The sequence below is a fragment of the Pinus tabuliformis genome, chromosome 2_1 (genome assembly GCF_031772625.1).
Source record: "Pinus tabuliformis cultivar Carrire ecotype Pingquan chromosome 2_1, CPIR1, whole genome shotgun sequence".
NCBI lineage: Eukaryota > Viridiplantae > Streptophyta > Pinopsida > Pinales > Pinaceae > Pinus > Pinus tabuliformis.
This window is the reverse complement of record NC_142299.1, coordinates 104438011-104459728: the sequence shown is the minus strand read 5'-3', so window position 1 is coordinate 104459728 and position 21718 is coordinate 104438011.

Below are 21718 nucleotides of genomic sequence, written 5' to 3'. Positions count from 1 at the left end.
TATTTTTGGTTGTAACTCACTCCATTTCTATTAATGCAAATAGTTCTTTGTTTTCCTATATATGATGTTATGGTTTCATATATTTCAATACCATGTTGATCTATTGAATAAAGTGATTAGATGGTGCTACATATATTTTTTGGATCGTTGGCTTGTGTTATCTGACTGTGCAAGTTCTAATAATAGCAATTAGAGCTAGGATTGGAGCATTCAAGCCAAGGAAGGAGCGAAGCATACAATAGATTCCAAGTAGGCTTCATCCAGTTATCTATTTACCTTAAGGAAAACATTAGCCCCTTTCTCTTTTTGTTGTTTTAGGTCAGTCCACTAGGCCCAAGGAAGATACTTCCATATGCAATCATAGATTCTACATAACACCATGTGTCCCCCTGTACCGACATCGTTTTGATGTCATCATGCACCAATCATATCTCTTTGACGTCATTCGGAGCTTACGTCATCTTGGGCACTTCCAAACTCTACTGCAACTTGCTCTTCCTGGGAAGGACCTTCGAGATGAAGTGGTTGTGGGACCTCTACTTTGTAGAATTTCACCAATGAGAATTCTTGCCACCTGCTAACATCCTCCCATGCTTACGTCATCCCGGGTGCTCCCTTTGTGCACACCTTTGATCCTTCGAGGGTAAACTCTGTCAAGATTATGTTTTCTATGGGATCCACTATAGGCCAATAAAAGCACATTTTATCGCTACATTGTATACCCACATCCACCAAACCTTTGGTTTAATAGTTCCATTAACATATTTTCTACGTCTAACCACACCAGCAAACTAACTTCCTCCATATTGGTCTTTCACCAATATAGTTCTACTACTTTGACTTTTTGTGGCCCCTGACTTTGACTAGAAATATCTTATGATCCAGGGGGCCATCTATAGACTTCATCATATGGTTGGAAAGATCTCTCTAAGCACTATCCAACTATGCCACTTCCAAGAGAATTTGAGTTGATCTCTTGAGGTAGAAATGCCTACAAATCCTAGACCAACAAACCATCATAGCTATAAGATTTTATAGCTTCTTTGCATATCCTGCTACTATGATGGTTCTCTACCAAAGACCGCAGAAACTATGGGACTCCCACTAAGCTAACACACACCATGCACATCAATGCTAGCCGAGTTTCCATCACTTCTAGCCTAGTTAACATCAATGCTAGCCTGGTTGACATCAATGTCAACACACTTGTTGCCACCAGCCAACCTAGCAATGCCAATTGTCCAACATGATATTAGATATGTAGTATTGATAAGCCTTGGCCAATGCTATTGTAATAAAAACTATTTATAAGTTAAAAATTTTCATGATTAAGAATATTGTTTAACTCATATATTTTTTTTTTTTAATTAATAAAATACTAATTTAAAATAAAGTATAATTTAATTAATTTTTATAAAAAAAAATTGTAATCTAGTCAATGTGAGAGATATTGTGGGGTAAATATCGTGATGCTTATAATGAATTAATGTCTCTTGTCATATTGTTATACTAATAGATACCTAATATAAGAACTCCTATATAATAAAAGAGAAAAAAAATAGACATAAATAAAAATGCTATAAATATGTTGTTTACATAAAAGTATGAAAGTATTATAATGATGCAAATATAAATACCTTAACAATTATCGAAATTATAATTTTCCATATTCACATATATATAACTTTTGAGTGCTAGTTCTACTAAATTTAGTGACACTGCAATCAACTTTAAATGATTTAAAACTTCACACATCAAGTGATTTACTGGATTTTGATAATTAATAAATTTAGAGTTAAGTCGACCTATTCTAGTCCTAGTATGTAATAAGGTTTTGTTTTTTTTTCCAAAGTAGAAAAATGTTATAAATTTTAGGGCTATTTGCCTAGTCACCCTGACATACAATAACACCATTGTGTGCATAAATAACATTAAAGATATTGTTACCTCTAAGTTCAAAGAAAAAATGTGGTGTGAGAAAGATTTAGAGGCTAAAAGAAAATTAAGTTATTATAAGAAGGTCATCAACCCCACCCTAGAAGATCAAAAGTATCTCTCTATTTTAACTAGCTCAAAGAAGAAAATTAATATAACAAAAATTAGAACGAATTCTCATGAGCTCCATAGTGAAACAAAAGAATTTTTCTTAAAATAGCTCATTAGTAATGTATAAATGTACATACTCCCGCTCTTACTAAATATCTTTGATTATTTTATTCATTAACTTATTTCCTCAACTTCAAAAAAATAATAATCTTTTACCTAATGAAAAAACAAATTTTAATCATACATCGATAATCAAATGACATTTTTAATAAAATACTAATATTCACTAAATACCTATCAACACATCTTTTCATATATTAAACTATCTAAAAAGAAGCATGTGATGTCTAAAAATATTTAAGCTTTAACCCATACATAATACCTAAATATTATAATTTAACTTCATTATGAAAATAATGATATATATATACGCAATAAGTTAATAAAAGAGAGAGGTGACAAAGCTAGTGGAACACTAGAAAAATTAGGATGTGAGAGCGGAGAGTATGGAGATGGTGGGGCAATGAGAGAGACCCAGAACTGTAAGCTAATAATGCGGATTCTAAGGCCATTATCTCGGGAAAAGAGACCAAGCAGCGCAGTGACCATCCCCACTTGGAAGAAATCATTTCGTATGGGCCCTACTTGATCCAACAACCAAGAGGGTGACTGAAATAAATTTATTATAAAAAATAAAAATAAAAAATGTTTTTTTATGTCAAGCTACAAGTTGGGTAGGATGGTTTTTCACAAAAGTTGGGTAGGATGGTAACGTCAATAATTGTGTTTTGGACCATCAACAGCCGAATATTCTCCGGGAATGACACGTGTTATGATGTATTATAATTAGTTTAAATTGGATTTTCAACGAAAAGTTATATTTTACATAAATTTTATTAACAATTAAATAAATAAATAATTAATTAATTAAAAAAATTAGTTATATATGAGAAAGATGTAAAATTTAATATATATTTTTGGCCTAATCTAATTTATAGAGGAAATAATTTTCTTTATCAATAATATAATTTCAAGTAAGAATGTGATTTTTTGTTGTTTAAAAAATATTTTTGATTGCATAAATGGATTCAGCACTCTTAAAACTTTTTTGGACACCTTAATTCTAGAGATTAAACAAATTAAACTCTAGTTTTTAAAAATCTCTTCCTTAAGTTTTTTTTAAATCAAATTTTTTTTTTTCACCAACAATATAACTTCAAGTAAGAACACGGATTTTTTGTTGTTTATAAATACATGTTTGAATGCATAAAGGGATTCAAAAGCCTAAAAACCCTCTTCGGCATTCTAATTCTAGAGATTAAACATGTTTGAATGCATAAATGGATTCAAAAGTCTAAAAGACCTATTAGGCTCTCTAATTCTAGAGATTAAACAAATTAAACTCTAGTTTTTAAAAATCTTTGCCCATTTTTTTTGAATTAACCAAAAAAATACTCTGAAAAAAATGTCATTTCATCTATAAATTAGACTATGCCTATGTGTTTTTCCCTTTTGAAAGTAACAAACTTATTATACATAAGTTGTGAATAGGTGTAGTGGTAGTATTAACCATTTGTTATCATGAATCATTGAAGACTTTCACTTCTCTCAAATGTTTATGAGTGTGGGTTATTAATATGCTTTCTTACATATTAGGAATATGTTTTTTTTGTTTATTGAAAGTACTGTTAGGTTTTACTTCATGACTAAAAGGTGGGTTCAATTACTATATATTCACAAGGAAAGTTTCTCGTGTGTTCATCATGAAGTCTACCTTTAATGGGGTCATGTGCTTTCTAGTAGCATCTAATTGCATGTAGAGGTGCTCTATAGTTAAATATGGGGTTAGATAATGTTATATTAAAAATTAAATTTAAAAAAATGAAATTGAATCAATTAAAAATAAAGGTCCACTCATATGTACATATATAGTCTGATTAGTTTGGTATAACATGATCCTAGTGGGAATATTTCTCTATATTTGGTGATAGAGAAGGCCTTTAGAAAAAAATTGATGATCTTTGAAGTGGGTTCATCAAATGAAAATGCTTTGAGTGTAAAGGAATGCAATATACCATTATATATAAACATGGGTATACTAGTACTCAAGTACTTCTAAGTATGTATCTTACATCTACATTACATACATTAAGTTTCTTGGGGTTTCTTTGCAGAATTTATTACATAGTTATAATATAAGAAAAATAAAAGAAAACAAATACTAAATATTCAATATTAAAATGACGTCATAATACCTGTAATTCAATATAAACGAGGCAAATTCATCTTAACCCAAGATTTATCAAGTGTTTGCACTCAAAAATATATTTTGTCATGTCCCTTCCTAAATCATTTTGGAACAAGATTAATTTTCATATTATGGGGCCAATTTTGGAGCTACTGGACCCAATTCAATTTTATTAGGAGATTAGACTTAGGAAAATTCATTTGTGTTGTAGTTAAGTTACGCACTACCTAGTTCAATTTGCATGGAGGTGGTTAAGTTTTGCATGATGGTGGTTAGCTGAGGGCCCATGATGGAGGACGAATTTGAGGGAAAAGTGCTCCACGAAATCTATATAAGGAAGGCAGCTCTCCTTATCTCATTCATTCATCTTTTTTGGTATATCGATTTCCCTTTGGTTGCTCAAGCTGCTTAGCCGAGTCACTCGTTGTTTAGCACGAGTTCTTCAGGAAAAGAGCTCACCCTTTCTTCAGGGGACTTCGAGTGCCACCCTAGGAAGGTTTTCTGTGTTTCTTGAGGAGGAGGGCCTCATTTTGATTCCCAACAATAGCATTCACTTCTAGGTGGTGCGTATTACTAGAGGACGCAGTGAAGAGGGGGCCAAATTGTTGGAGGTGTATTGCAGTGGAGTTTTGGTGTGAGATTTTCCAAACAAGAGGCTAGGGAGGATCATTGGAATTTGGGAAAAGTTTTCGCACTGGAGGAGTGTGCTACTTCGCAGGGTGATTTTCGCACTTCCCGGGCCAGCGCAAAGGCAGCATTGGGTGTTTACGTGGATGGTAGAGTATTAGTCTTTGAGGCTTAAATTTACTGTGGAGGTTAAGGGAAATATTTAGAGAAGTGATTGTTGCATTTTCATTCTATTGGAGGAGGATTTCATTAGGGTTTATTGCAGTCCATTTTCTAGAGCAGCTTAGAGGGTGTAGGGCATATTGGAGGTCGATTTTGAAAGTTCAAAATCCGGCCAAACCATTTTTGGCATTTTTCTCAGTTTTTGATAAGGATCCAACATAAAAAGTTTCATAATTTTTTTAGCACCAGAGGTGGGGCTTTCAACCATATCTTTGCAGCAGACAGTGTAGAATTGTTAGGGATTTTGTAGGGCATATTGGAGGCCGAATTTGGGAGGTTGAATTCAGCCCAAACCATTTATGGGTTTTTTTGTTTTTTTTACAAGGATGTTAGATATAAAGTTTCAGCATTTTATGAGCACCAAAGACAGGGTTTCTTGTAGTTCCTTTCCTGCTAGCAATGTAGTTTCATAGGACAACGTAGAGCATTAGAGGAGCAATCATTTCCAACGTCGAGATTATTGTTTTACCACCTAGGTCATGTCAAGCTTGCCCTTGAGGCAAGCCCGGGTGAATTTCTCCATATTATTGTACTTGCTCCATTTCATTAATAAAATGGCTCAACTAGTTCTTATTTCTGGAATTTACATGGGTGTTTGCTAAATGTTTGAAATTTACGGTGTTGTATTTGTTATTTTCTTTGAATATCACTATTTTTCCTATTTCAGAACACTAAAGTGGTATCAGAGCTTAGATTTTGGCTCAGCTATGGGAGAACTTCTCTATGAGTGAGGAGGGAAAGGGAGTCGGAGATTACTCCAAACACGGAGGATCGTGGGAAGACTGCAGTAGTAGAAGATATGGGTGAGCCCAAGAGTAGAAAGGAGATGGCCTTCGATAGTCTCTTAAAGGATTTGAGTGATTTGGAAAAAGGGCAGAACGAGATGTTGGATGAGATCAAGATGCAAAACTGGGAGTGGAGCATTCACCAGGAGTTTGTAGTTGGAGAGACTTCAAGGGCCTCTCCACAGTTCAATGACTTATCACCTACTGCGCAATGGCCATCCTTAAGTAAGCCAACTCGAGCTACTTTACCCTCTTTTATACCTTTGGTGCAGGGTTATCTTGGTGGAGGAGAGGACCCATCATTGATGGGGGAATATTTTGGGAATGGCAGTCCATGGGGGCAGACTTAAGAGAGGCTCTGACCTTCAAAGACTTTTCAAAGATCAAGCAGAACGAGAAGAGGAAAGGTTATCGTATGTAGAACTATGAGCTACATTGTTCTATTGGGAAAATGTATTTTTCTACATATGAAGGCACTACCAAGTGCACAAAACTTGCTTGGGTAGAGAAGTTGGACACATACTTCCAGCTGAATTAGATGACAAAGGTAGAACACATTAAGATGGCCAAATTTCTCCTAGAGGGTGAGGCACACGATTGGTAGTTTAATGTTTTGTCCACTCTGGGGCATGCCAGTGTGAGCTCCTATGATGACTTCACGTGGAGAATAGTAGAGCACTTTGATCGGAAGGATCCAGATGCTCACTTCAGGGAGTTGACCCAACTCATACAGACAGGGCATCCAGAGCATTATATCTTAGAGTTTTTGAGGATCTCAGTCATGGTACCTGATTTTTCATATGCAAGGAGAGTATACACATTTGTAGAGGGGTTGACAGAGCCATTGCGGGGACTGGTGAAGTGTCGTAAACCATCTACTCTTCTAGATATAGTATCTTGCACTCGGGATTTGCAGGGGGCTATCCCCAAGACCTGAGCTCCTTTACCTTCACGCACTCCCTACCTTAAGAAGGGAAGTGAAACTAGAGCACCCACAACACAGAGAACAACTCAAGGGCGGGGTCAGATGGATGATGAAACCAACAGAGACCTCAAGCGAAGGAAGTTTTATTTTACATGCCGGGAGCCTTGGGCACCTGGCCATCCCACTACATCGAGGTATTCTCAAACAATGATTATGAGGGTGATGGGGAGTTGGTGTTTGGTGGAGGAGATAGCGAGGATCCATCATGGAGAGGACCACCAACACCACCACGCCAGGGAGGATCATCTTTTGCACCATCCAGGGGAGTCCTGGCTTCATTGTGTGGGATTCCCAAATTTTTGACTATGAGGATCAAAGGTACAGTGCAGGGGCAGCGTGTCTCAGTCTTGGTAGATAGTGGAGCCACCCACAATTTTATCGATGCTCAGATGTTCCAAAGGAGGGGCATCACCACTGCAAAATTTGAGGGTTTTCAGTCCTAATACCAGGAGACAAGACTATGCAGTGCACTCGATATGTTCCCACTCTCACGGTGACTATGGGGAACTATTCAATGATAGACCACTTTTTTGTAGTGGATGTACTAGACACCAATGTGGTGTTGGGCGTCCAATGGTTATATTTCCTTGGCCGGGTTACCACCGATGGGAAACAACTGGTAATGGAGTTTGTTGGACCGGATGGCAAGCCAATGGTTCTTATGGGCATGCATTCGTACCCACCTAAGATAGTTTCGCCCCACCAAATGGAGGCTGATTTAAGGCATGGAGACATAGCATGGGTAGTAGAGCTAAGGATTTCATAGGCTGGGTAAAATATTGTACCATCACATCCGCACATATAGGCAGTAACGGATAGATACCCAATAGTCTTTGGAGATATACCACTGGGACAACCACCTCACATTGGATTCAATCACACTATAGAGTTGGAGCCTAGTGTGCAGGTAGTCATCACTATACCCTATAGGAATCCCAAGGCCAATAAGGATGAGATCGAGAGAGCCATCAAGGAGTTATTGGCATTGGGTCACATCAAACCATGTTCCAGTCCATTTGATTCTTCGGTTGTGCTGGTGAAGAAGAAGGATGGGACTCTCTGCATGTGTATTGACTACAAGACCCTCAATAAGAAGACGTTGAAGAACAGATATCCCATTCCACGCATTGATGAGTTGATGGACGACCTTAGAGGAGCCAAGTACTTCTCTAAGATAGATTTGGGGTCAGGGTATCATTAGATCTAAGTGAGAGAGCAGGACATTCCGAAGACAACCTTTAGGTGTCATTATGGGAATTTTGAGTTCCTAGTCATGCCTTTTGGATTGACCAATGCATCGGTTACTTTTCAATCATGCATGAACCATGTGTTCCGAGGACATTTGAGGAGGTTTGTACTGGTATTCTTTGATGACATATTGATCTACAACAGGACATGGGAGGAGCACCTGCAGCACTTAGAGACAGTCTTGCGTATATTGGAGGAGCAGCAGTTCTACGCCAAGATGTCCAAGTGCGAGTTTGGGCTGATAGAGATGATTTACTTGGGACACATCATAGGTGTAGATGGGGTCAAGTTGTATGGGGAGAAGATTCGGGCCATCCAGGATTGGCCATAGCCCTGAGATGTGATCGGGTTAAGAGGATTTTTGGGCATTTATACCTATTATCAGAACTTCATGATGGGCTTCTCACAGTTAGTAGCACCCCTTATTGATCTGACTAAGAAGGGGGATTTTTCATGGACAAAGGAAGCTCAAGAAAATTTTTATCACCTCAAGGAGGTGATGAGTTGTTGTCTGGTATTGACAATTCTAGATTTTACTCATCCTTTCACATTGGAGTGCGATGCATCAGGTGTATGCATCGGGGTAGTCTTGTCCCAAGGAGGACACCCCATTTCTTTCAAGAGATGGAATCTTCTACCTCATGAGTTGTCGTATTCCATTTACGAAAAGGACATGTTGGCCATAATGCATGCATTGACCAAATTTATATAGTACTTGGTGGGGAATCAATTTCAGGTGAAGACAAATCACAACACCCTTCACCATTTCATGGGGCAGAAGGGCCTCAATGACAGACAACAGAGATGGGTTAGCAAAGTGCAAGCCTACAATTTTGATATTGAATACGCGCGGGGGAAGCACAATGTAGTGGTAGATGCATTGTCCAGGAGATCGGTCGGGCTTTCACTCATGAGCATTTTTCATGACTGGAAGGCTCAGTTATTGGTAGAGTACTCCAAGGATCGTCGGGCGTGCGATATCTTGGAGGGAATCTATGTAGATGAGTGCTACAGGGTGATGGATGAGGTTATTTATTATAAGGGGCACATATTTTTGGTTTCGGGTTCAGAGTTGAGATAGAACGTCCTTCGAGTAGCTCATGATTCTCCTCTGTCTGGGCATCAAGGGTTCAAGAAAACTATTATGGAAATGAGAGAGAAATTCACTTGGAAAGGCCTCAAGGGATATGTGTTGAGGCATGTGCAAGAGTGTGAAGCTTGCCAGAGGAACAAAGGAGAGTTGACCTATCCAGCATGCTTGTTGCATCCTCTTCCCATCTTTGAGGGGAAATGGGAGAGTTATCTATGGATTTCATCAATGGACTTCCCTCGGTGCAAAAGAAGATTTGTATTTTTGTGGTAGTCAATCGATTCACCAAGTTTGCACACTTCTTTTCCATACTGACACAGTATTAAGCTTCATAGGTGGAAAATTTGTTCTTCAAGGAGGTCTTTCATTTGCATGGACTCCCTAAGTCCATAGTCAGTGAGAGGGATAGCCGATTCATGGGAGGATTTTGGTAGGAGCTCTTCAGACAAGTTGGCACTAAGCTCACCCCGAGCACCAACTATCATCCACAGACTGATGGTCAGACAGATACGGTGAACTAGTGGTTAGAGGGCTATATCAAGAATTATGTGATAGGGTAGCAGAGGGCTTGGATTCAATGGTTGCATCTGGGAGAGTATTTTTACAACACCATCCATCATATGTTCATTGATATGACTCCTTATGTGCCTTATATGGTTATGATGCTTTGTATTTTGCTAATATTGTTTTTGGAGACAACAGGGTCCCAAAGGCCAAGGATTAGAGCTGAGAAAGCCAAGATATCCTCAAGGCTCTTAAGGATAACTTACAGATATCCTAAAACAAATAGAAGATGTATGCTAATTTGCATCAAGTAGAGAGGCATTTCATGGAGGAGGACTTGGTCTACCTTCGATTGCAGCCATATCAACAGTCCCCACTGAAGTAGAAGGGAGCCATAAAGCTACAACCGAGGATTTTTGGGCCATACAGAGTGATCAGGAGGGTTGGGGAGGTGGCTTACAAGTTGGAGCTAGCACCAGGGAGCAGGATTCATAACATCTTTCATGTGTCATGCCTCAAGAGGGTGTTGGGGCAGCAGGTTACAACAGTCATGGAGTTGCCTCCACTTGACAATGAGGGGCATTTGATCCTAGAGCTAGAGGCCATATTAGAGACCAGGGAGAGGAAGCTAGGAAGTGGGATCATCAAAGAGTATTTGGTGTGTAGGAAGTTTACCAGATGAGGACGCCACTTGAGGAGGAGAGCACATTCTTGAGAATCCAACATTGAAGTTGCTTGGGGAAAAGAAACATTCGGGAGGGGAGGACTGTCATGACCCTTCCTAAATCATTTTGGAATAAGATTAATTTCTTTTATTATGGGGCCAATTTTGGAGCTAGTGGACCCCATTCAATTTTATTAAGAGATTAGACTTAAGGAAAATCCATTTATGTTGTAGTTAAGTTATGCACTCCCTAGTTCGATTTGCATGGAGGTGGTTAAGTTTTGAATGATGGTGGTTAAGTGAGGGCCCATGATGGAGGAAGAATTGGAGGGAAAAGTTCTACCTAAAATCTATATAAGGAAGACAACTCTCCTCATCTCATTCGTTCATCTTTTTTGGTATATCGATTTCCCTTTGGTTTCTCGAGTTGCTTAGCCGAGTCACTAACTATTTAGCAGAGTTCTTTAGTGGAAGAGCTCACCCTTTCTTCGGGGGACTTCTTGTGCCACCCTAGGAAGGTTTTATGAATTTCTTGAGGAGGAGGACCTCATTGTGATTCCCAGGATTAACATTCACTTCTAGGTGGTGCGTATTACTGGAGGACGTAGTGAAGAGGGGGCCAAATTACTAGAGGTGTCTTGCAGTGGATATTTGGTGTGAGATTTTGTAGAGAGTAGGCTAGGGAGAATTGTTGGAATTTGGTGGAAGTTTTAGCGTCGAAGGAGTGTGCTACTTTGTAGGGTGATTTTTACACTTCCCAGGCCAACGCAGAGGCAACACTGGGTGTTCACATGGAGGGTAGAGTATCAATCTTTGAGGCTGAAATTTACTGTGGAGGTTCAGGGAAATATTTGGAGAAGTGATTGTTGCATTTTAATATTATTGGAGGATGATTTCATTGGGGTTTATTGCAGGCTATTTTCTGGAGCAACTTGGAGGGTGTAGGGCATATTGGAGGTCGATTTTGAAAGTTCAAAATCCAGCCAAACCATTTATGAGTTTTTCTCGGCTTTTGATAAGGATCCCAAATATAAAGTTGTTGGCTTAGTGGGGCCTAACCTAGGTTTAGAGGTGATTTAGCTAAGAACATCCCGATACTACTAGCCCTTTTGGCAATAGTCCGTAGAGCACAGACTGAGGTCTCACCCGAAGTAGTATGGGAGGGTGCTTGAACCAGGTTTCTGCACCCTAGGGATGTCTGATGGTTTTTTGGAGGTCCGTGATTTGACTTTACACTAATTTACAATACAATGCTTATGGTGGACAACCCTATGACTCAATTGTATACTTCGCGCTCCACGCCCGCAATTCGCGGAGTTTTACAACATCTCTAACCAAAACTTGGGCTTTGAGCCCCAAAACCTGCTGTGGGGGGGATTCCATGCCCAACAAGCCCCAAACACAATCATCATGACTCATCCCGAGTCACTCTGCTGGTGCGGCGATCTTGGCACAGAGCCCCACCAACCGGTCCTTCGCTTCCTGGAGGTCTGCAGCGCACTGTTCTGCTACTTGCTAGACCTACTGTATGTGCTCTTCTGTTGCTTCTGCATCATCCATGTCTGACTCGTGTCCTTTCTTTGGTACCAGTTTCTAGTGCTTGTGTTTATAGTCCCGCACCCTTGTCCGGCTCCTCGGGTCGTGAAGACTGTGCTTCGGTTGGTTAGTCAAATAGCCAGCCCACCCATGTAGGGCTTTAGGCGACTGCCGTTTACTTTTCCTGGGAAGGGTTCTCCATTAAGTTTGACTAGCTGGACTGTGCCTCTGTCTGTGACCTCTTTTACCACATATGGTCCCAGCCAGTGCATTCTAAACTTTCCTGGAAATTTTTCAAACTTGCTATCATACAGTAGCACTAAGTCGTTTACCTTGAAGGTGTGCAACTTGATATGGTGGTCATGCCAAGCTTTTTCACGCTGCTTTTGTACCTGCTGGTGAAATCCGGCCAGAAATTGTTCTTCCTTGAGCTCCTCTAATTGCGTGAGCCTTTCTTCCAGAGCTTCGCGGTCCGTCATGCCTATGAGTGCTGCTATTCGCAAACTAGGGATGATGTATTCCATTGGCATGACTACTTCCATACCATAGACCAACCGGAATGGTGTCTGTCCTGTCAATTTCTTGCATGTTGTCCTATACGCCCATAACACAACGGGTACGTGCAGATCCCAGTCGTCCTGCTGCGCGTTACATAATTTCGTCAACACTGTCTCCAGTATTTTATTGAACGCTTCTACTATTCAATTGGCCTGTGGGTGGTACGGTGTACTTTCTTGTGATAAACCTGGAATTCTTCCATGAGCGCGCTGATGGTTTCATTCAAGAAATGTGTGCCACGGTCACTCATTAAGATTTTCGGACAACCAAATCATGTCAACACATTTTTGAACAAAAACTTTACAGTCGTCGCGGCCATGTAGTCCTTGACTAGTTGTGCTTCTGCCCATCATGTCAGGTACTCTGATGTAGGAGCATTCACCCAAGAGAAAATCATTGTAATTAAGTAGACATAGTGGGTCATGTATTTTTAGGAAGTTGGATTCCTAAGTCTCAAGTTAATGTAATATTTAGGCCTTTAAGTGATTTAATTAGATAAGTAGAGGAGATTGTAAGTGCTCTTGAATCAATGAGAACATGAGTGGCAATAAAGACAAAAGAGTTCAAAATCAAATATAACTCTTAAACAGTTCCATGATTCGGGGAACTAAGGAGAGCCTTTAGGAATTAATTGAACCTAGAAGTGGACATAGAGGACCGAGAGGATTTAGGAGGTAGTTCAATAGATTTATTAGTTGAACCAGGATCATGTCAATGGAATTGTCTGGCATATATGTAAGCCTACGGGCAGAGTCAAAAGGGAGGCCACCGACATTGAAAAATAGACCTGTGCGAGATCGAGAAGTATCGAATGTAACCCTTGTTTTTATAATAATATATGTAGATGTTCGTTCCTGACTTTGTCAGAGTATTGAAGAGTATTTCATGGATGATTTACTATGAATTCGTAGGCTCGGCAATAGGTTGCAGGCATAATTCTGAAGGACGCAGAGGAACGGAGTGATTCAGAGGAATCACAATGGGTCATTGAATCCAATTGATGAATAGAGTGAAGCTCTGAAGAAGTAGCGAAGTGAAGGTTCGCAGAGGAGAGAAGTTGAGCAGAAGTGGAAGAATGAAACCTGAGGAAACAAACCAAAACCCATAGAGAAATGCTGAGAAGATGGCAAAACCATAAGTAAAGAGGAGAGCGGAGAAGCGAAGAGGAGTCGCGCAGTAGAAACAGTGAGGGACGGGAGTTTTGAAGAAACTCAATCACTAAGGAAAATCGAAGAAATAGTGGGAAAAAACCAAGTGGAAGGAAGAATGGAAGAGTTAAGAACTGATGCTCAGTAGCCGTTAGATCTTATAAGATCAACGGTCTAGATCGTATCGCATCGGTGGAGTTCTTTTTGGAGATATTAGAATCGGCCTTGAAACAATGCGATTGTGATCTTGCGATTAATCGTCAACCGTCGGATCGTGAATCAAGATCAACGGTCGCGATTAAATCATTGATCACAAATTAGCAAGTCAAAAGATCAGCAGACAGGGAATGGCGATGAGCGATATAGCGATCCGACGATAGCGATAAAACGCTATTTAGCGATCCGACGATAGCGATAAAACGCTATTTAGCGATCCGACGATAGCGATAAAACGTTATTTAGCGATTGACGATCACGTCAATCAGAGTTCAGAGGAGGAACTTTGTAGAAGGCAGACCCGACGACATATATAGTGACGAGTGGATAAGTTTTGAGATCCGATAGATGTGTTCAAAGCGGGTTTTTCCTGTTATTCCATTATATTTGCGTTAAAGTGATGCGGCTCGATCACAAAAGGGAAATCGCATATCGGAAGGTGGTGAGGCATATACGTATGTCAAACATGCGGAGGAGCTGATAATGATTGCAATAAATGTGAAGCATCGGGAACCGTGCAGAAACCGTACAAAGGCGGAAGGTATGGTTTGTGCGTATTTTCCTTTGTAAAAGGTTTATAAGGGAAAAGAGCGTCGATAGTGTATTCATATGTTAAACCATATGTAACCAATGTTTAAAGGGGATGGTTATATATATGTGAATTATGGGTTATATAAAGGTCTGAAGGGTTTCTTAAGTCCCGATAAGAAGGATTAATGAAAAGACTTTAATCAAAGTCTTATACAAAGGTTCGAGGGTTGATATAGTCCCGATAGGAGGTTTAGGCGGGGTGATTGGTTCTGATACAAAGGAGCTGTATAAGAGGGCCAAACCATTGATATTATGGAAGATGTGACTCCTTTGTGAGTCAATTACCTGGGACATAGGTATTTATGCATATTTATGCATATTGTGGGTATGTGTGAGGGTAACCCGACATCATTAGTGGTATCATAGCAGAATTGAAATCAGAGCGAGGAAAGATTTCTGCGAAAGGGAGTTTGCACACAGAAGAAGGTGAGGGCCAAACCATTGATATTATGGAAGATGTGACTCCTTTGTGAGTCAATTACCTGGGACATAGGTATTTATGCATATTTATGCATACTGTGGGTATGTGCGAGGGTAACCCGACATCATTAGTGGTATCATAGCAGAATTGAAATCAGAGCGAGGAAAGATTTCTGCGAAAGGGAGTTTGCACACAGAAGAAGGCCATGTGCATAAGTTAATTGATGAATGATAAAGAATACAACAGAAGACTGTAAGGGTAACTTTTGAAGTTCTTGGAAGAATGTAGCAGTTTCAGCAGAGGCTTGGAATAAACAGGAATAGAGGAAAGAGAAAGCAAGATTGCTTAATTCAAGTTTTGAAGGAAAGAGGACTTGGAGACAAAATAGAGAACAATCCATGGTGGAATGGTGAAACAAGATCATGCTAAGATCCTGAAGGTGAGATAATGTGTTCTGTTTTAAATTGAGAATGTGTGTTTTTTATACTAATGCACAGGTGACAGCAAGAGAAGCTGTGAGAGGAGAACTAGATATGTTCTTAAAGGCAGAATAAGGAGAATACTCTGATAGAAAAGTGGCAATGAACCTAAAGAATCCAACAAGAGATTGGACAGAGAGGACAGTTGAAGTGTTCTCAAGAGAGAATGAGAGATTACAGAAGCCTAGAAGGAGCAAAGGTGTTGCTCAAGAGGAGTTTCTAGATAGAGGACCATGCTTACCAAAAGACTGAGTGAGGAGAGCTAAGTGAGGTAAGATTACAGCCAGTAAGACTAGCTATAGCAGAGGCTTGTTGCAGATGAGTGAGGAGCTCATCAAGAAAGAGGAGAACAAGATGACTCGTGATAGTCATTGTTGTGGAGGTAAATCCTCTCTGCGGACAGAGACGATCCCTACTAGCCCAGACCGAGTCTAGCAACAATTAAACAATGCTATCACACAAGTTCCTAATTGCAATTTAAATGTGGATGATGAGAACCTACTTGGATTCCAACGCTATTATTCGTAGAAGAGACATCGCTCTCGTTCCTTTGCTTCGGCCGGTCACAATCCCCACGATCTCCGTCATTGGACACCTGCACATACAAAGAACAACACCAATACAAGAATAAAATCCAATAGATGCAATTATATATCAGTCAGACAAGATATAACTCAACATCAATCATTACAAAGGACAATGAGAGTGGAACCATAATGATAGTCATCTATTATTGATAAATAACAAAGAAGAATAAAACCATAGTTCTGACGTCAAATCCTCCTTTGGCTGGGTGATCAGCTACACAAGTCTTGCAAAGCTTGTTGGGATGGGAAACAAGCCTCTCTTTCTTGGGTTACAAGAATCTCCTCACTTAGATTTGGCCTTATGGGTGCAAAGAAGGCTCTTGCAGCTTCAATCTCTTGAACTCCTAGAATTCTCTATCACTAGCACTATGCTAGAACTAGCTTGCTCAAGGCATAGAGACAAGCTTTTATAGATAGAGGGGAAGGAGATAAGATCAATCACAATTTCAATGGGATTGGCTTTATCACTTAGAAGCTTCCATGAAAGGTGGCAAACCACTTCCCTTCTATGGAGATTCGAAGCCAAACCATCCTAACTCAACAAGGATTCAGTTGATGAATGGGTTAGGGAGAACCTTCGGAAGTTTGTTTGTTAAAAAATTTACCCAACTCGGTTGGCGCGAGTGTGACTCTGAGACAGAGCGCCAATGGCGCGCCCTCTTTAGAGGATTTCCCCCATTGGCGCAAGCAGTACACTGTGGAACCGCGCCAATGCAAAAAGAGGTCTTTTTATGGGTATTCTGCAGGAGATGTCTTCAGGGCATATGAAGCTCATACTTAGAGGAATATGATGCAAGTGGTTTCAAGTCATGTCACTTCTCACAGGTCCCGGAATGAGTCCTCCAATGTGCAGGAGAGGCGTAACAGGGACGGTGACAAACAGTGACAAATTATTGTGTAATAGTCATAGTAGAGGTTTAGAGAGAAGCCACAACAGAAGAAAGATGAAGAAAGAGGATGATAGGGCAAATGGAAAGAGGATGAGTCAAGAGGAAATTGACAAGGATATTACAGAGTTAAAAGAACAACTCGATGCATTGAGGAGAAAACTTGAGGAAAGCCAGAGACTAGGTTGGGTCTTGAGGAAGAAGCTAGTGAAGTGGCATGCGATACAGAGAAGGCTACAACAAATGCAAGTAAAGTGGCTGAAGGGAAAACTCAAGGAAGTTGAGTTAGAAATGGAAGAGTCCATTTGTGAACCAGAACAAGGAGAAATTTTGGGAGAAAGTGAAGACTACACTGAAGCTAAAGAATGGAGATCAAGTGAAGATCTCATGGACTATTAGGATAGTTCAAAACAACACGAGGAGATGTTGACTGAAAATGAAGTTCTCACTGAAGATGAAGACTTGAAGACTGAAAATTCAAGTGAGACCAAGGGGTTACATGGTTTTAAATCTGACAATTTGTGTATGTTTGCAAGTGAAACATGTAAAAAAGGAAAATTTGTTGATATTGTCATAAAGGAGAAGAAAGACAAGTAGAATCTAAATTATGTTTTGGAAGAAGATGAGATAGATAGGTCTCATATGTAGTTGGATAAAGATATCAAGCAACAAAGTGAAGAGCTTGAGGAGATTGAAGAAGAGACAATCAAATAATTTATGAATCATATGAAGGATTTAGAACACCAAGGAGATATGATGGCTGAAGCATCCAGTAAGACCACAGGGTCTTATGTTTTTAAAACTAATGGTTTGTGTATAATGGCAGGTATTGCAGAATAAAAGAAACCTTTTGAAGATATCTTCAGAGGAGAGAAAGATCTGGAAGCAAAAGGTGACATAGAAAAATTCTCAGAAGAAGAAGAATTTGACTACATATAGAAGAAAAGGTCTATTGATGAGTCTATAGAAGCTGTCATAGAGATGAGGAATCAGGATCTTATTCTGATGAAGAATGAAGAAATATTGTCTCAAAAAGCTAATCAAATGAGTTTGATTAATGTTATTGATGAAAAGCAAATGCAAGAGAATGTTAATGAAGATGATGAGACAAGAATAACTCTGGGAGAAGACTTACAGAGGGACAACAAGGCAAAATGTACTGAAGAAGAAGGACATCTACTGAAAGATGTTAAAGAAGAAGAAGTCTATGAAAACGACTTAGCAAAGGGATAAAGGACATCTACTGATTTATCCATAACAAAGGAAGGTATGGAGAACTGTGTGAAATTTCCAAAATCTACTCCAATTGAAATTATTGAGTTATATAGGAAATTAGATTTTCAAATAAGGGAGTTGGAAAGAGAGAGGATAGATGTTCAAGAGAGATTGCTAAAAAGGGAAGACAAAAGAATTGTCATGAAGGATAGTCATCAAAAAAAGGAAATGATAATGAGAGTTCAACAAATTGACACTGCAAGAGAAGGAGTTCACTACAGTGAACAAGAGCAGGAAGATATCATTGAATAAAATGATGTGGAAGAGAGACCAATGGTGATCTGATAATGAGATCTAAGACAATTGATGAGGTATTACAGACTCATGTGCATGAATTTGTCTATGTTATTTTATGCAATGGATCGATAAGATTTCGAAATACACAAACAATGAAGCAGTAAACAGAACATAATAGATAACACATAACACAACAATTTAATGAGGAGTTCACCCAATACTCCTGGGCTACATCTCTTGGTCCAACCTTCAGTGGTGGCCTCTCTATTATGTCTTCAAGTAGAGTTTTTACAACAACATGAGATCAATTTGAGACTCAATACACAACAGATGGAACAACAAGAGCTTTTCTTAAACCTCTCAAGCCTCTCTGAGTACACAAACTCCCTCAATGCTCTATGTCCTTGTCCTAACTCTGTCTCGGCTTTTGCCTGCAATACTGCCTCTCTGTTTGCTCTCTGTCCGTGGCTTTTAAAGCCAAAACTGTGCTGCCTGTTCGTTTCAGGTTCTCGGCTCTCAGTCTCCCTAGCCTCTGTTCACTTCGAATCCCTCTTCCAGCATTATACAATCATTGCATAACACCTAAAGGGGAGGTGGCCACCTATTCTGTAACGTAAGAGTGCCTCGGGCCTCTAGAACTCCTAAAAGAGCCGCTCTCTATTTAAAACATTGAAATGTATTTGAAACTGAGAAAATTTTCTAAAAATCTATGTATCAGACTTCAAAAGTCCTTAGATCCACCTTATTCTCGTATCGGATCCGCCTGTAAGTCACCATCGCATATCAGAATGGCATGTCCCTTTGTATTTTGGAAATACATTAAAAACTATGAAAATGCATTAGAAATCGCTTTCCTCCAGACTTGAAACTATATGTAATAGCCTTAAGGTACCCTTTTAGGTCCGGCTTATCGCATCAGTGCTTTCTCCTTCGTATTTCGTTTAACAAACGAAACTACGAAAATACATTAAAAATGGTGTTCGACAGATCTCAAGATCCATATATTATGGCTTATAATGTTACTGGGTTCGGTCCATCGAATTGCATATATGCATATGTACATAAACTCTGGCTCCTTTGTATTTGCCGATTGCGATTTTGCGATACAACATGGGTCGTCGATTTGCGCGCTTAATCGACGGTCCTCGTTGACCCCTCCAATCGCCATCGCATCTCCTATGAGGTCTCTGCCGATCGTCGTCACAAGTCTTATTGTGGATTCTGCCGAAGGCCAATGCCGATTGCGATCTGCCACTCAGATCTAGACCGTTGATCGGCCAGATCTGACGGCTACTATGCATTACTTTGTTTTGCCTTCGATACTATGTCTTTTCACTGATTTCACAAGTTTTTTCCTCTCAATAGTGTTTTTCCCCATTTTGAAAGGTTTTCTCATGCGATCTACTTTGGTCTTTGGCATGATTTTTCGAGTTTTTGAAGATTTAGAGAGTGTTCTTGGATCCATTTGTATCACGCCTTCCCATTGAAAAAGGATTTTGGACCACCAAAAGTTGGTTTTCAAGCATCTCTTAAGTGAGGATACAGATGCCTCACTTGCCCAATCTCTATCCATTTGGCACTGCTGGGTTTTGAACCTTTGAGTCCAATTCTAAGGTGCTGCATGTCCCCTTTATGCATAGTCCTCACCTTCCTGTCTAGAACTGTATCTTCCTACAGCTCATTGATGTATTCAACAATAGATCATCAATGGAAGGCAATTGACTTTGCTCTTTAGGATCTTCAATTAATGAAGGTTCAAACAATCTTAAATTTTCTGCATTTACCTCTGAATAGATGTGCATGTATGCTGGAAGATCAAGGCAGAAAGTGTTCTCACCAATTTTCTCAAGTACCTTAAAAGGCCCATACCTTATTGACTTCAACGTCTTTCCTTCACCTTTCATTCTGTCCTTGCTGATATACATCCAAACTTTATCACCAACTTGGAAGTTGTGCTCCACCTGGTGTTTATCATACCTTGCCTTGTATTTGGCTTGGCTCTTTTCTAGCTGTTCCTGCACTGCCTGGTGAACTTCTTGGATCTGTTCAATGAATCTGGTTGCTTTGTCCACATCACTTTGTCCAACAACTACTATGTCTTTTTCAAAGACAAAATCCAAGGGAGACCTTGGTATAAAACCAAAACAGGTATCAAAAGGAGATCTCTGTGTAGAAGAATGTTTAGCACGGTTATAAGCATGTTGCACATAACATAAATGTTCATCCCAAAGCTTGGGATGCTTGCTATAATTACCCCTGAATGTTATGAAACCAGCTCAAGAAAAGATAGAAAAGAAAGATCAATGCCTTAGAATTCAGCCTCTTCGAGGGGGCAACCTCCTTTACATTACATAAATGAACAATTCTTGGATGATACAAATGAAAAGACCTCCTTTCTATATATAGGAGGCCAAGGGGTCATAACATAATCAGAGCCGACATAACAATAATAATGTAAGGGCACAATAATAACAATAGTGGGCTTCTATGGGGCACAATAGTAACAATATGGGCACAACATGGGTACATCAATATAATAAGTGGGTTGTACTAATAACAATAAGGGGTTACACTAGTAATATAGGGGCCTAACATGCCCCTCTCCTTCAAAAAGGGTTGTCCTCAACGCTTGAGTAGTTCTTGATGCTTCTGTATAAAATTCTTGTCCTCCCATGTGGAATCTTCAGTAGGTAGGTTCTTCCACTTGATGAGATACTCTGAAATTGATCGATTTCGTAGCTGTCGAGTTCTTGTTTCTGTGACTACTCCAGGTTCCAATATGATTTTTCCTTCCTCATCTATTTCTGGCAATATTGTTTGAATTGGGATCTTTTGCAACTTTTGAATAAGTGGCCATACTTCCTTGTCATTCTTCCATTCATCCCTTGCTTCGTTTATCCAATCTGGTTGGATAATATAAATAGCACAAAACAATGCTTCCACATCCTCATCCTTGAAGAGTCTTCCCATTCGGTAAGGTCGCCATTTTTTAAGTGCATGTAGTATTGCCAACATTTCCTTCTCATAAATAGCTTGCTTTAGATGTAGTAGTAAAAATACCCAATCGCCTACATCAAAACATTTTTCACTATGATGTTGATCTACCTGTTGTTTCATTTGATTTTGCACCAAAGTGGCATTATCCTTTAAAAGTTGGAGAACTTGTTGTTGATGCTCGATGTGATCTTTCACTGCTTGAACCTTTTTCTTCTTGATATGTCCTTCTATCTTTAGAGTTTGAGGCGTGGTAATTTCTTCCAATCCTTTACAAGATATGGTCAGATTCATTTCTTGACGCTCGATGTGATCTTTCACTTCTTGAACATTTTTCTTCTTTATATGTCCTTCTATCTTGATAGATTGA